We start from the raw sequence: 18,083 nt of genomic DNA on the forward strand, positions 1-18,083 counted from the left end.
AGATGGAGTGTGGAGTTTGGAGATTCAACATGTGTCAAAATATTGACTAGAATGATGGTGAACCAGATATAGTTTGTATACCATGTGTTAGATAGACCAAAATTATGGTTACTAGTTGATGCTAAATGACACACGATGTGTTTGAAGTACTGAATTGAATTATGGTGAGGATATATTATCGGTTTGAGGTACTAACATGAATTATGGTAACTTGTTGATACTATTGATTTACCATGTGTAAAAATGTTTGACTAGATTATGGTAATTGGTTGATGCTATCGATGTACCATGTGTCATAATTATTAACCAGATCATGGTAACTTGTTTTACCATCTGTCACAAATTTTAACCCGATCATGGTACTTGGATTTTCTATAACCTTTTCTTAGAAATTTCTCAACATGTGAGCATTTAGATAATCATTATGAATACCTCCCTAGCTAAGAGGGAGTGTTGAATTTGTAGATATGGTCGACATATTCATAATTATTATTTTATTCATTGATGTATTTGTAAAGAATGTTCTTCAAGATATTGTTAAAAGAGAAAAACATTTGACATGTTCTTCATGTTGGTTTTTAAAAGAAGAAAATTTGAATTTTTGGCTCTAGAAAGCCAAGTTGACCCCAATATTGATGGCACCCTATCGACATAAAATATGACTATATAAGGACACATCCTCCCAAATTTGAAACATAGCTTAGATATTTTTTGTGGAAGTAATTTAAAATTTCTGAGGCAAAGAGAAGATGGATTTGAGGAAAAGAAAAGACATATCTCAAGCATAATATTTGATGAGTCTGAGGTTAATTGAAGGATCAAATCTCCAAGGAAATACACTATGGGAGAATCGACTCTATAAGGTAGCAAATCTCTATGGAAGGAACAAATTTTTGTGGATGAAAAGGAAACATAACTAAGCTTCTTTAGGCACAATATGAGGCTGATATTATTCCCTAATAGAACATACTAGACTGGTGTTCTTGAGCATCCATTTGACTTGACTAGGAAGCAGATGGACTGAGTTTGAACAAGCTTCTTTGTTGGTCAGATTGACCTTGTAATGACTAGGATGTTTAGAGGTGTCTCTTGTTGAAAAGAATAATTTCTCTAAGGAAAAGGTTGCTAGGTTTTTCCTGCATGTGGGTTTTTGCATGGAAACCTGTGTAAGAAAATTATATATTATATAGCAATGGAACACATAATATATTGTAGAAACACAAACACCGAAAATGCATAAAACAAGAGAGACAGAAATATATGTGGTTCACCCAGTTTGGGCTACATCCATGGAGAAATAACCATTCCTTCCTTTTATATTATCTAGCAAAATAAAGAGATACAACCTACAACAAATACGTTGTAATTTCCTCTTTGCTCTCGCATAATCTCCTCTCTCTTTCTTGCTCAGAATACACATACATCTAGCCGCAATATAATTCCCTCATATAAATCAAGGGGTTTCCTTCAAGGGAAAAAAAACCCTAACTTAAACATAACTTCTACCATCAGATCATCTGCCTAATAAATGACCCAGATTGACTATGAAATTACAATATTTTACAAGGAAATTTTACATCTATTTTTAGCTTCAAGGGCGCTGTCCTCAAACCCCTGAACCCCCACTAAGGGGGGGCTCATATAATCGCCATCGGCCCCCCTGGACCCCCATAATGGCAATTAAACGAGAGATGTTGTAAATGAAGTTCTATTTTGTAAGAAAGAAAAATCTATGTTGGAAATGAAGTTCTATTTTGTAAAAGAGAAAAATGTATAGTTGGACCAATTTTGAATAAAAATACATAAATTTAGACTTATGTTTCTGACAACATCTTCATTGAATTTTAAATCCTTATGTGGATGCGATGTTATATTCTATCAATGTTAATTACTTTTGATGAATGTAGTTGTAATGGATTTTTCTTTTATTATTTACAAATTATCAAGTTTACAAGTTAAGTTACTTTTATATTTATATCTTATTTGATGTTGCATGCATGGAGGAACATATTATTACCATGGATCGACCTCTTGTTTTAATAAATTAGGAAAAGACACGAAGTATAGGGTGCAAAATGTATGTATAGAGGCTAGAGTTCTGTATAGCTTCCACATATACGCATATCTTCCGTAAATGCACATTTTTTTTCCATATATGTGTTTCTTTTTTTTTTCCGTATATGTGCATATACAAAAAATATGCAGATATACAAAAGTTTCACATATACAAAAGATATATGCATATACAAAAGTTGTGCATATACAGAAGATGTGCACATATACAGAAGTTATGTGTATTTACGGAATATTTGAACATATATAGAAGATATGTGTATTTACGAAAGAAGCATAAATTTTATATACGGAGGTAGCACAACTTCTGTATATGTGCATATTTCGTATCGCATATCTTCTGTATGTGCACAACGTATATGTATGTGCATATCTTCCGTATATGCACACAAACAGAAGATCCACATATATATGGAGGTTAAAGTTGAGTATATAAGAAGGTTGAAGTTATTCTCAACTTTTATATATGTGCATATATGGAAGCTACTTATATATAGAAGTTGTGCATATCTTCTGCATATGCACAACTTCTGTATATTTGTATATCCTCTATATATGTGAAACTTCTGTATATGCACATATACAAAAGCTAAGTATATAAAGAAGTTGTGCACAACTTCCATGATATGCATACACAATAGTCCATATATATGCTCAACTTCTCTACCTGCACATATCTTCCGTATATGCAGAACTTTTATATGTGTGCATATTCTCTCTATATGTGTATCTTACATATATTCACATATCTTCTATATATACGCATATTCAGAAGATATGCACATATACTTGAAACTTATATATGAAAGCTACACATATACAAAATATATGTGCATATACCATGTGCAAGTGCAACTTTCGTATATACGCGTATCCTCCATATAGGCATATGTGACAGCCTCCATATGTGCATATCCTATGTGCTTATACTAAAGAAGTGCATATACGAAAGACATGTACATATTTGGAGGCTAGAGTTCTGCATAGCTTCTGTATGTGTCCATATCTTCCGTATATGCGCATATATTCCGTATATGCACTTCTTTTTCCGTATATGCGCATTTTTCTGTATATGTGTGTATATTTTGTAAATGTGCATACGTTCTCTACAGTGAACAACCTCTGTATATGCGTATACACAGAAGTTGTGCGCATATGGAAAATACTTATATATATTGGAATTGTGTATATATGAAGGTTGCAGCTGTACATGTGTATGTGCATATACGAAAAATATGCACATATACAAAAGCTTCACATATAGGAAAGATATATGCATATACAGAAGTTGGGCATATACGGAAGATGTGCACATATACAGAAGTTATGCATATTTACGGAAGATTTGAACATAAATATAAGATATGTGTATTTATGAAAGAAGCATAAATTTTATATACGGAGGTAGCACAGTTTTGATGGTGTTTTGTTCTAATGATGTTTTTTGTGATATAGTTTTTATATGTATGTTATGCATGGATTTATTATGAATGTGGAAAAATCCAATTCAACAAATAGTTAACTAATGAATAAACAAGTGTATTATAGTCTCTAGGAATGTGGAAACATGAAATGTGGGGAAAAATCCATTCCAAGAGATGTATCCTCAAGTACTACCTAAATAATTTAGGGTTGGTTACAGAGTAAACACAGATCTGTTGAGACACTACAAGTTGCGAGTCAAGTTGGAAAACCAAGTGGTAAATTCCAAGAGAAATGTTCTTAGTTAAGATCTCAATGATGGTGTTATACTCTGCCACATTACTGGTGACTAGGTGAAGAAAAAACCCCCTGAACGCATGAGCTCATTAGTGGGTGAAAGAGGACCCATGCAAAAAAATCTATGTTTCGAATACTGCAATTGGCATTATTTTCAAAGCTTACATATATAGGAGAGGGTCTTGAAATCTACCCATAAAGAAACATGTGGAAATAATTATGCAAGGAAACTGTTAAGATATACAAAACCAAAAAAAAAGAAAAATACATCACACACATTCTATGCACAGTATTTAAAAACATGCAAAAATTTATGCATAGTATTTTTTGAGGTATAGCTCATTACCTGACTCTGACAGTGGATTTCTATCAAATTCAAACAACTCATAGGTCCCTTTCTTGAGAGCAGGGAAAATTTTAGGGGCTAATATTCGCAAGTGGGCTAATTTTCCATGCTTTTTCCAAAAAAAAGATTCGCCAATTTCCAGTTTTTTTCTAAAAGTTATTCGCCCAAATTTTATAGCATAATATTATTTTACCTAAAAAATCACCAAAATTATATATAGAATATTATAAAATTATTATTGATCTAAGTATTTTTACAAAAAGTATTGTCAAACATTTTTTAATTTGCATATTAGGGACTAGTAAGATTCGCCAATGCTGCTAAACTTTAAGATAAATTTCCATCCTTAAAATTTTCCCTGCTTGAGAGTTCGTTTAACAACATATGGACCATGATAAATAGGTTCTAATTTCCCTTCCCCTAACCTTCCATGAACTTGATCATAAATCAGAACTAGATCACCTTCCACAAAAAGATGAGGTCGAACATATTTATCATATTGAACTTTGACATGGTTTTGATGAGTTTCATTAGCTATCAAAACATAAAGACATTATTCATAAAAATGGGATAAGTGTAACATAAATTCTTCTTCAGCATAAGTGTCAGGTAGAAATTAAATGGCTAGTTTAAGAGATGTAATTTCACATTCAACTCGAAGAACAACCTCCACTTCGTAAACCAACTAGAAAGGAGTGAAACCCATGGAGTTTCTTACCACGATTTGGTATGCCCAAATTGCAGAGAAAAGCATAAGATTCCAACTTGACTTATGATATCCTACAATCCTATGCAACATGGTTCTCAAGACAGTATATATGACCTCCACTTGTATGTTAGCTTGGTGATAATAGGGGTTGAGTGTTCATGGTGAAAACCCAACTTGGAAGCTAACTCCCACATTATATGATTCTGAAAATGTGCACCATGATTAGTGACAATTGTTTTTGGCACTCCAAACCTAGCAATGATATGTCTGAACAAAAATAGTGTCATGGTGGTGCCATCATTAAAGAAGGTTGGCATACCCTTATCCCACTTAGCAAAGTAATATATTTCTATAATGAGGTAACAACGTCCTCGGGCTAAGGTGGGATTTTGTTGCATAAAATCAATCCCCCATTTAAAAAAAGTATGATAGCAACCACAAGGTGAAGTAGAGTAGGGTGTGCACACATATTATTAGAAAATATTTGACTTGGGTGGCATTTTTGGACAATATGAATGCAATTTTTAAAAATTGATAGCCAAAAATTACTAGCGTGCAAGATTTTCTAAGCGATGGCATGCCTAGATATGTGAATACCATAAGCTCTGGAATTAAAATATTTTTTTATGCCTCTTAATGAGTTAGACATCGACGAAATACCATATCAAGTCAGCGACGATGAAGGATATTTGTGATAATGACATAGTGCCTAGCCTAGTGGCATATACGTTGATGTTCATTGTGAGATAATTCAGGCTAAAAACATTGAGTTTGGAGATAAAGTATAACATATCCATACCATTGATCATAAGAGATAATGAGTAATAATGATTCATTAGGGAACGGGTCCTCAACCACAATTTCTTCATTAAATTAGGGTAACTCAGAGGTCCTTTGAGCACAAAAGGGGTGCCTAATTCCTTAGAGGTATAACCTAACTTTGGATTTCCATAATATTTAGCTCTCATAGACAAGTTAATTTGCTCATTGAACACCATTTGTTATTTTTCTTGACAAGGAATGGATGAGTCAACATAGCCAGTTGCTAGGCGGCTTCCTATGGCATAAGAAGATGATAAATATCATCCATACATGGGAACTCAGTGATCATCCGAAAAAATTTTACAAGGAAATTTAACCTTACAATGTTTCTTAGTTGTGCCCCCACCCTCATTGGGTTAGTTTCTGTAGTCTCATGAACATGTTGAGAATTATTCTTTTGTTTGTTCTTTATATTTTTCCTGCTATGTTGTTGAGGATTCATTGGTGCTATGGAATACACCATATGAACCTTGATATTTTTCTTAGAAGACAATGATTATTTAAAATTTAACATAGCTACTAGGGCTTAGGATGTGAAAATAAATTTCCCTAATTAGGTATGTAACTAGCTCACAAGATCAGAATAAATGGAATCGCTGACACCATCAAAATCTAATCCTAGTTTGGGTCGTGGTATATTAGACAAAGGCAAAGGAGAATTAAGAATGAAATCATATAAATTTCCTAATTTAGAATAAATTAAATCAAGGTGTGGATCACATAGAATGGCTTTCTCCTTTGTAGTTGCCACAATCATGGAAACATCCTTGGCTATAGGTGGAAGAAAGGAATAAGTAAACCAATATTTAAGAAATTGATTAAGAAGCTTGGTCCTTACTAACCTCTTTCATCTCCTCCACTCAAGGATATGATAAAAAATGTGATTAGAGGTATCTTCTTTAAATGTGGACAGAAGGTTACTCCCGAGTTCTTTCTGTGAAGGTCGTTGAAAATGATTCCAAAAGGTTTGGGCCACAGAAACATAGGCACTATAGGATGTCTTATTGAGTTCAATGTACCATTCGGAAACATAATTGGTCAGGGTTTACTGGAAAATATGCAACTGCATAGAATCATCCACCAAGAAATTTGAATAATACCATAAATGGTAGGTGGCAATAGGTGTGGTCGGGTTTTCTCCTAGACATCCTTTGAATTTAGGAATAATAGGTGTGGTTGGGTTTTGGGTCTCCTCCTCGTCCTCATCATTAACATGATTCCATTCCTTCCTTGCATGAAGTCGGCTTTATTCTTTCAACAGAAACATCAGATCTAAGGTTTTATCTGCAAGCCCTAGGTTTTCACACCCAAGACTTCAAGTATTCTAGAATTTACAAATCCTATTTTCATAATATTCATTTTACACCTTTTTCAAGTCCAAAAGGTATATTTGCAACTTCTGCGCATACGCGTAACGTCCATGTATGTGCAACTTTAGTATATGTAACTTCTATATATGTGCATCTACCGTATATACACAACTTCCGTATATGCACATATCTTCAGTATATGTGTAACTTTCTTATATCTGCATATCTTTTGTATATGCAAGTTTTTGATATATGTGCATCTACCGTATATCCACAACTTCCATATATGGAAATTGTGCATATACGGAAATTGTACATATACGGAAGATATGCACCTATCTTGTGTATATGCGAAACTTTTCTATATGCGCATATCTTCCAGGTATATGTGCAACTTCCATATATATGCATAACCTCTATGTATGTGCAACTTTAGTATATGTGCATCAACTGTATATGCACAACTTCCATATATGCGCATATCTTCTGCATATGCGTAAATTTCTTATATGTGTATATTTTTCATATATGCACGTCTTTATATATGTGCATCTACCGTATATGTGCAACTTCCATATACGAAAATTGCGCATATACGGAAATTGTGCTATATAGAAGATATGCACATATACGAAAGTTGTGTATATACAAAAAATTTACTTAAATATCGTGTATGAAATTAGTTGAATCACATATCCTTCTATACTCTTTGAGAAATAGCTCGCTTTCAGTGCTACTTTGTGCATTAAGTTGCCTTCAGTGCTAGGGGAATTACTAAGAACATATGGTAAGAGAGGACTATCTTAACTTACCATGGTAAGGATAATATTTAAAGGGCATTATCCGAACATATGGTAAGGATAATATTAAAAGGGAATTATCCAGACATATGGTAAGAATAATATTGAAAACACTATTACTTCCAAAAGTAAGGATAAGTTGTGGGATGATAAGGTGTTAAATGGAAAAATGAAGCTAAGGTATTATAAGGAGGTGATTAACCCCACTCTTACTAACAAGAATTATGTTTTTGTCTTCACTAATTAGGTGAGACCAAGAAATGAAGACAACATATCAATGATGATTCTTTATTTGTGCATCTACCGTATATACAGAACTTCCGTATATGCACATATCTTCTGTATATGTGTAACTTTATTATATTTTCAAATCTTCCATATATGCACGTCTCTTATGTATGTGTATCTACTGCATATGCACAACTTCCATATATGGAAATTTCACATATATGAAAATTGTGCATATACAGAATATATGTGCATATCTTCCTTATATTCGAAATTTCTCTATATGCACATATCTTCCACGTATATGTGCAACTTTTGTATATACACATAACCTCCATGTATGTGCACCTTTAGTATATGTAACTTCCATATATGTGCATATTTTGTATATGTGCATCTACCGTATATGCACACCTTCCATATATGCACAACTTTCATATATGCACAACTTTCTTATATGTGCATATCTTCCGTATATGCACGTCTTTTATATATGTGTATCTACGGTATATGCACAACTTCCATATATGGAAATTACGCATATACGAAAATTGTACATATACGGAAGATATGCGCATATCTTCCGTATATGCAAAACTTCTCTATATATACATATCTTCTAGGTATATGTGCAACTTCTGTATATACGTATAACCTCCATGTATGTGCAACTTTAGTATATGTAACTTCCATATATGTGCATCTACCAAATATCTGCAACTTCCATATATGCACATATCTTCCGTATATGTCTAAATTTCTTATATCTATATATCTTATGTATATGCACCTCTTTTATATATGTGCATCTACTGTATATGTACAACTTCCATATATGCGCAACTTTCGTATATGCACAAATTTCTTATATGTGCATATCTTCTGTATATGCACGTCTATGTGCATCTACGGTATATGCACAACTTCCATATATGGAAATTGCGCATATACGAAAATTGTACATATACGGAAGATATGCACATATCTTCCATATATGAGAAACTTCTCTATATGCACATATCTTCCAGGTATATGTGTAACTTCTTTATATACGCATAACCTCCATGTATGTGCAACTTTAGTATATGTAACTTCCGTATATGTGCATCTACCGTATATCTGCGACTTCCGTATTTGCACATATCTTCCGTATATGTGTAACTTTCTTATATTTGCATATCTTCTGTATATGCACCTCTTTTATATATGTGCATCTACTATATATGTGAAACTTCCATATATGGAAATTGCATATATACAAAAATTGTACATATACTGAAGATAAGTGCATATCTTCCATATATGCGGAACTTTTCTATATGCACATATCTTCCAGGTATATGTGGCACTTCTGTATATATGCATAACCTCTATGTATGTGTAACTTTATTATATGTAACTTCTGTATATGTTCATCTTTAGTATATGTGCATCAACCGTATATGCGCAACTTCCATATATGCACATATCTTCTGTATATGCGTAACTTTCTTATATGTGTATATATTTCGTATATGCATGTCTTTTATATATGTGCATCTACAGTATATGTGCAAATTCCATATAAAGAAATTGCACATATACAGAAATTGTGCATATACAGAAGATATGCACATATATTTTGTATATGCACATATACAAATGTTGTGTATATACAGAAAAATTACTTGAACACCATGTATGGAATTAGTTGGATCACATATCCTTCTATACTCTTTTTGCAATAGCTCACTTTCAGTGCTACTTTGAGCATTAAGTCGCTTTCAGTGCTAGGGGCATTACTAAGAACATATGGTAAGAGAGGCCTATCTGAACTTACCACGATTAGGGTTTTTTATGTTTATGATTTCTCATTGTTTCTTCATGGTCAAAAGGCCTTTGAACCTCATTATAACACAATTTAGGAAAGCGCATAGTTTCCACATCTCTTCTCAAAGATAAGCTACCACCATTTGAGCTAGCTTGTTTCATTCTGCATGCATATAGTTTCAACATTTTCCATTTATTAATTGAAGTTGAATTTCACTGTGTCTCTATGTTTTGGATTTAAATATGTATTTTCATTTTGTTCCCTTCATAAATTTGTATCATTCTTGGTGGTGGAAGGGACTATTTCATTTTTATTTAGGGACAAACGATGGTGGTGTTTTTGGGAATACATGCAATTATGCTCATCAATGTCGGTTTTCTCTCTGTGAACATGGTTTAAATGTTGGTTATATATCTAAATTCTTATTTTTAAACACCTATGTTGATATTGTGAGAGTGTTAAATTTTTCTTTGAGAACTACTTAGTAATTTGTGTGCTGAGAAACTATTTTAATGAAGTATTTTCTATGACTTTGATTGGGAATTCTGGTCTAGGAATTCTTCCTGAGGTTAAATAAGGGAGGTGTTAGTGAACTATTTTCATTTTATTTTCCTTGGGAGTTATTGGTTTGGATGTGGGAATTCTCTTTCCCACCCTCGAGTTTGTGGTGAATGTCCTTTGGTACAATGATCTTCATATTTTTTTCAAGATGTTTGTTGGTTGAAGGGGGGAATATGTCCTTGTTGTTTGGTTGTTTTTGGGTTTGGTGGGAATTTTTTAAATACAATGCATATATTGTGTGCTTTTTAGTTGTGTCTACTATGGTGAGGGTTACTTTGGATTACTTTCCAGTATAGTCTTTGTTGTTTTGGTTTCACTATGAAGTATCCTAATATTGGTGGTCAAGAGTGTAAAATAGTAAATGTACAATCACAAAGTGACACCAACCCAACTTGTGGAGAAATTTGATGCTCTTCCGTTAGACATTTTTACCATCAAATTAAATCAAAATGATCACTTAGCCTCAACCTCAGGTGCATTAGATGATATCCAAATATTGAATATAAGAGCAGCTAGACATGAAGATGAAAAGGATGCATTGAGAAGGAATATTCAAGAGCTTAAAGAATAATTCAAGAATATTACTCTCATATTAAGTGATATTGCAAGGTCAAGCACTCCAAAAATTGTCAATTGGTTAGACTTGAATGAACCTCTACAGGAATGCAACAATTTTAATAATGGAAGGCTTTATAATCAATCAGTAGTGAAATGCGGTGTAAGTTCTACTTTTTTGGGGGAAATTTTGTAAAGTAAATAGCTACAAAACCCCTATTTTTGTTTCTTAGAAATATTCTCCTCAACATAAAGTTATAATCCTCTTGGAAATGAGAGATCAGTTGGAAATTTTGGTTAACCAAATATGTAATACCTAATGTATTTGCTACAAACTAGGTGCAAACTTGAATATAATACAAATACTCATTTGGCTTAAAGAAAAAAGAAAAATATCATCGGATTGTTCCATAGTATGATAATATAGTTCTTATTGGAAATGAAAAGATGAGGCTTATAGAGATAGATTGTCAAAGTTCATACAAACATGTTTAGTTGAACAATATGATCTTTTTAATTTAATTAATAAAATTGTTAAATTTTTAATATTTTTATTAAAATATAAATACATATTATCAAATTTATTTATTGTAATTATTTTAAACAGATAATTATAATGTTTTCATTCTTCTTAACTTGGTGGTGTACTCTTACACACTCCATCATTTTTCCTACAAAAACTAATGCTAGTGGACCCATTAGTCCTCTTCATACTTAATAGGCTACAATTGGGGTGTGATGATCATTTTAAATACCACCCACTTAGTTGTTGGGGGATCATCCTCTAGCATAAAAATATACGTGTGACTTTCTAACCAAGTTTATCATGGCCTTCTAACTTTAATTGGGAAAATGAAATATATTTCTCTTTTGGGATGTAATTTACATTGAAGTAAACCTCTAATTGTTGCAACCATTGAATCAAGTTAACAACATCAATCTCACCTTGGCAATGTTTCATGTCCATTTTTGTTCCACTTTAAATAAATATTGAGAAGAAGTGATGAAACTCCAAATTTCTCTCTTTCCATCTAACCCTTTTCCAACTCCTTTTTTTGGGGCTCTTATTACATATTTCTCATTTAATCAATTTCTTAAGTTAGAACCACCAAACGCCTTGAAAAATCCACACTTTTTCTCTAGAGCCACCATGAGAATTTTGATGTTTTGAGACATTTATAAATTTGTTGTTTCATTTTTGAAAATCATTCTTTGTACTGATCATTGGGGTTGTTACTATATTCATTCACAATGACTAGCTTTTCCAAGATTTATACCAATTCCTAGATCTTGCAACTTTCCCCAAAACCTGAAAGAAATTTGTTTTGATACTAATATGATTTGTAACTACTCTTGGCATTCCACTAGAAAAACTCATCACAACAAATATTATAATGTTGTAAAACCATTTACTATGTATTATTTTATATCAGATTGCAGACATTTAATATTACTAGTTTAATAAAGAATTGACTGATATAAGTTGGAATTGAGATGAAAGTAACAAGCAAAACAAATTATCCAAGAAAAAACAAGATTTATACTAGGAAATCCCAATATAAGAAAAACCCAAGGCCTATTATTTTCTCTCTTCTTCTCTATCCCAAAATCAAATACAAAGAAATGGTTACTCACCATGGAGATGCCATTAACATCATGGCCAATATGAGATCTTATATTTTATTTTCCTTCAATAGCCATCTCTTTTATTTTCTCCCCTATGTGGAAAATAAGTAATAGAACAAGAATGGAACACTTTCCTTTATTAACACCCTAGTGTTTAACATAGCCTAATAGACATCTAGGGTTAAGGTTATGGTTTTTGCAATGTGATTCTAGACAATGTTGAGGATTTGGATCCTCCAAAATCCTTTTGAAAGTGCACACATAAATAGCTCCACATTGTTAATAATAGAAGCTATTGTGAAATCCACTAGGTACCATGGTGGTTAACAAGATAAGTCAACTTAAGGAAGATTTAAATTCTCCATATGAACTCTAATTGTGGTGATCTTATTCCATTGAAATTTTGGTATTCAATTTATGCATTATCCTCTTTTATTTATTAAAAAAAAAATTATTTACTCATCATTCTCTTTTTATTAGTGTAAAAAGAGGTATTTTTTTCTCTTCTAATTGAACTTTACCTTTTATTTAACATAATTGTTTATATTAATAAAATAAATGAGTTAAAGGAGATAATTTTAGCAAGCGATGCATTTTCATATATTTATTTTTTGTTTAAAATGATTATAAGTTTAATGAAAAAAATATTGTGATTTATTTTATATATGAAAGTGAGAGATTTTATTAATTAAGTTTAAAATATAATGTTGAATAAATTAAAAATATTAAAAAGTAATAAAAATAATAAATCAATTCAATTCAATTTGTTATATTATAATTTTGTCTTTATTAATAAATAAAAAATAAATAAATCATAATACATATACGACATTGCACTAATTATAAATTAAACTTATAGCATAGTACAATAATATTTATTTTTATTTGCTTTACTTTCAATTTTGAAATGTTTGATTTAACTTTAATATGTATCACATTGTTACAATTTTAGAGTAGTATGTTCCATCCAAATTAATTTGGGACCATTAAATCTAATAAAGCAAAGCGAATGTGTAGGTAATTGATAACTATCATATAATTTTAAACCTGACAAACAACACAATAAATTAATCTACAACCTTGTGATCCATTATATCCTTGGAGCTTAAAAGCTATTGCTTAACCTCGATAATACTATAAACAAGAACTATTCAATTATTTATAATTAATAACAAATATCACTAACAAGCAGTCCAAATATATCTCCAACGTTTAGTTTTTCACTTCAAAATGTTAACAACATAGATTATAATTTGATTAACTTCTCTTTGTGTTTTACCACCATAATCTTATTAACTTCTCTTAGCATTTTAAAACCATAATCTTAGTAACTTCTTTTATCGTTTTAAAACCATAATAATCATGAATGCAAACTAGATGTTTTCCTAATGAAAATTTCCATAGTTAGGAAAATCAATATATAGTTAAAAATGAGTTGTCATGCATGGAACAATTGCAAAACATTCCTATAGATGATTGTCTCCCCATTATTATTATTTGAAGAATGTTATACTTAGGACGATATGTTTAGTTTATTAAATATATATTTAAATGCTAATATATATTTAAAATTATTGTTCAATTTCTAATTGAGAAATGGTGGGAAGCTGGTTGATAATTTTAAAATTTGAATGTGGAAACACGTTAACCATGTCAGTTAGTTTAACTTGGTTGTTTGTCTTATTTAATAAAATAGGAGTGTTTGATATTCAATGTTTAACTTAATTTCTATATATTTAGGGTTCATGTTTTTTTGCAACTCAAACCAAAGTCCAACTCAAACCATTCTACATTTTTTATTCAAACTGAAATCAACAATTTTCTCTCTCACTTGATGTGATCCTCAATGTGTCCTTCACCCACTCATTACAACAAATTATAATTTCTTGCATAACCCTATTTCCTACTTGAGATCCTAAAAGAAAATATCAAAAACCAAAATTTGATCTCATCACTTTCTTTTGTTTTTTCAAATTGAAATATTAGTTTACAAAGTTATAAGCTTTAGAAATATGAGCTACAAAGCTAATATAATTAACTAAATTATTTATCATTCTTGTCTTAAGTTTGAACTTCTGAAGAATTGAAAAAATTCCAAAATAAGTAAACTTTTAAGATATCTTTTGCAAGAATGGACAAAGGCCTATGCAAAGATACCTATTTGAGCTAACTTTTAATAGATTCCATGAACATCATGGCCAATATGATCACTACAAGATCTTATACATTCTTTTTATTCAATATCCAACTCTGAAAGATTTTCTCTCCTATGCAACAAATATGTGCTAAAAAAAGAATGAGACCCCTTCATTTATTAGGAACCTAGCGTTTAACATAGCCTACTAGACATCTGAGGTTAGAGTTAGGGTTTTCACATATGATTCCAATCAATGTTAGGGATTTTGATCCTCTAGAATCATTTTGAAAGTGCACACATGAATAGCTTAGCGTTAGCAGTAATGGAAGCTAATGTGACATTCACTAGATACCGTGGTGATTAACATGATATGTCAACTTGTTAAACATATAGATTCTCCGTAAGAGCTCTAATTCAAGTGATCTTGTATCATTAGAAATCCCTTGTAGTGTAGAATGATGTCAAGATATTTTCGACAATACTCCTAAGATTTTGAATCCAAAAATGATCCCTTAGGGACACAAATGGGCTCTAGAACAATCTATACCCCAAATATCCAAAACTGGATTTCCAATCAAATGGAACTTGCAAGCCAATGACTTTAATTTTTCTAGTGGCAAAGTATGAAAGTAAATGTAAAATTATAAAAATGATCCATTCTTGATCATATATCCCCATTTAGAGAGGATTTTAGTTCCCAAGAGGTGAGGAGATTTTTCATTTGTCTTCTCCTTATGGGCACCATTTGGGCTTAGTCACCAATTGTTTTTGATATATATATATATATATATATATATATATATATATATATATATATATATATATATATATATATATATATATATATATATATATATTTTATGAAGGACGGGTGTCAACTCCACATTGGAGGCTGACGAAATTACACATCACCATCGTACAGGGCTATAGAATGAGTCTCTAGGCTCAATGATAGAATTTATTATTATTTGAAAAGGATTGAAATTGTTTTTATGGTTATGTCATGTGAACATTTAGGGATAGTTTTTCCCATAGTTTTTTTCATGGTATTTTTTCTAATGTATCCTATTAAAGGAATAAAATTCCAATCAATTTTCTTTTTTTCCTCAAAGATAAAGATTTGGTTGGGGATTTTGAGTATTACTTATCTATGATTTATCCCTGCCCAACCCCTGCCCAAAATGAATTATGTACTTTTGTAAGAGAAAAGATGGGGTTGAATAGAGTGAAATAGATGCTACTTTAAGTGTGAATTGGCTTCCTCAGTTTGTTAATAAATAGACCTTGTTTGCAACAAAGGTAACAATCTTGTATTAATGGATAGACCCAATTATTATAAAATTTGAAATAAAAACCATACAACTGTCATGCATTTATTTGTAAAGAGCATTGAAAGTAGATTTGAAATAAAAACCATAAAACTATCATGCATTTAGTTGTAAAGAGAATTGAAAGTAGTTACATTAGCACTGACGGAGTATCATTATAATTGGAGCTCTGTGGATTAAATCCATGTGAATAAGAAAGAACAAACAAATCATTATATTATATTATGCAATTATATCATAAAACCAAACCATTCAATTATCGTGAAGCCATTCACTTTTGTAGCAAAGAAGTAATTTGCTTGTTTGAAAGGACATACAGAGAGTGATAAAAAATTGAATTTAAACATTGACCAAATATACAACGACTCATAAATTGAACTTTAATGAAATATGAACTCTGAAAATAAATATGGTGTATCCACATTTAGTCATAATAATCATGAACATAAACTGATGTTTTCCCAATCAAAATTTCCAATCAGCAAAATCAATCAATATATAAACTAGATGTTGGAGCTTAGTTGGCCTAAGAAACTAAAGAAGAAAGACCTTCAAAGATGGACTACACAAATGTGCAACTTCATCCATGCCATCAAGCTAAACAACTTACACTCAACACACAATGACATCAATGAAAACATGTTGAACGAGCTCCCCCTAAACTTGACAACACTTGACATCATGATAACACATACTCAACAAACTGACAACACACTGAACACTCTCATGGACCATGCACTTGTGTTTTGTGATTTTGTTGTGCTAGACACATTTTGCATAATATAAATTTCATTGTTACTATTTAAAAAAAAAAGTTACATATTAATTCTATATTTAAGTAACATACTTTAATTATTAAAAATATGTGATTTATTATAATGAAGTATACCCCAAATATACTCAACCTTTTTGCTTTGAGAAATGTTTGAGTAGAATATTCTAGTGTCTTCCTTGGCCTCTTGTGAGACTCTTAAGTCATAAATTTCTGTATATCTTACATGTTGTGATAAGGCTCAAGGAGTAGGCCCCCCACCCTCCTGGAGTGTGGGCCTCTTGTGAGGCTCTTAAGTCATAAATTTTTGTATATCTTGCGTGTTGTGATCAGGCTCAAGGAGTAGGGCCTCCACCCACGTGGAGTCTCTGCTCTTAAGTCATAAATTTCAGTGTTTCTTGCTTCAAGGTTGTTGGATATACTCTTGGTGTTATAGTAGCACCAACTAGGTTTGATCTTGGCCTTACCCCACATTACTCCAATGAGTTACCCATTCACCATGGTAATAATATAATAATATACTGCAAGTGTAAAATTGTTTTAATGTTTACAATAATTAGAGTATTGAACATTTTGATAATAATGTCTAATTTAGTGTTGGAGTTTTTTTTCTAATACATATAATTTAGCTGTTTTATGTTTTGCATTTTTCAAAATAATTTGATGATATAATTTTTTTTGTGAGATTGTGATTTTTCATTATTTAAATTGCATTTTTAATATAAATTAATTCAATATCCTAAAAAAAATGTAAAACAATTTTTCTAAATTACACTATTCAAACATGCCATTACAATGAACTTCTAACAAATTTCTAACCAAATTAACAAATAAATATAAAAAACTAATCTCTACCAAAATTCCAATATATACATGTGACAAAAATGGTACACACATCTAATTCTTTTAAATTTATAACATAGTTTTAAATAAAATACAAAAATATTATTAGAATTTAAAGAAATTAACTCCTAGTCTCTTTAGAACTCTGCAATCCAGGAACTGCTACTCCATTTAGGACAATGGAGTCCTATATCTTGTCAGAGGCTGAATATATCACAACCTCCTTTCTTTCTCAGTCCCGGATGTGAAGTGTCATCCCCAATTCACTTTTTGACTTTCCCGAGAGGCTTAATAGATCCCAACCTCTTTGCCTTCTGGGTCCTAAATATGAGGTGTCAACCCTGGTTCGCTTTTGACTTTCCCTTCGTCCATTTCAGACGAGAGTATGCTAGTTGTAGCTACATTGGAGTGTATGTTTATCCATTTTTTACACTAAATCCCAAA

The sequence above is a fragment of the Pinus tabuliformis genome, chromosome Q, assembly GCF_031772625.1.
Source record: "Pinus tabuliformis cultivar Carrire ecotype Pingquan chromosome Q, CPIR1, whole genome shotgun sequence".
NCBI classification, from domain to species: Eukaryota; Viridiplantae; Streptophyta; class Pinopsida; order Pinales; family Pinaceae; genus Pinus; species Pinus tabuliformis.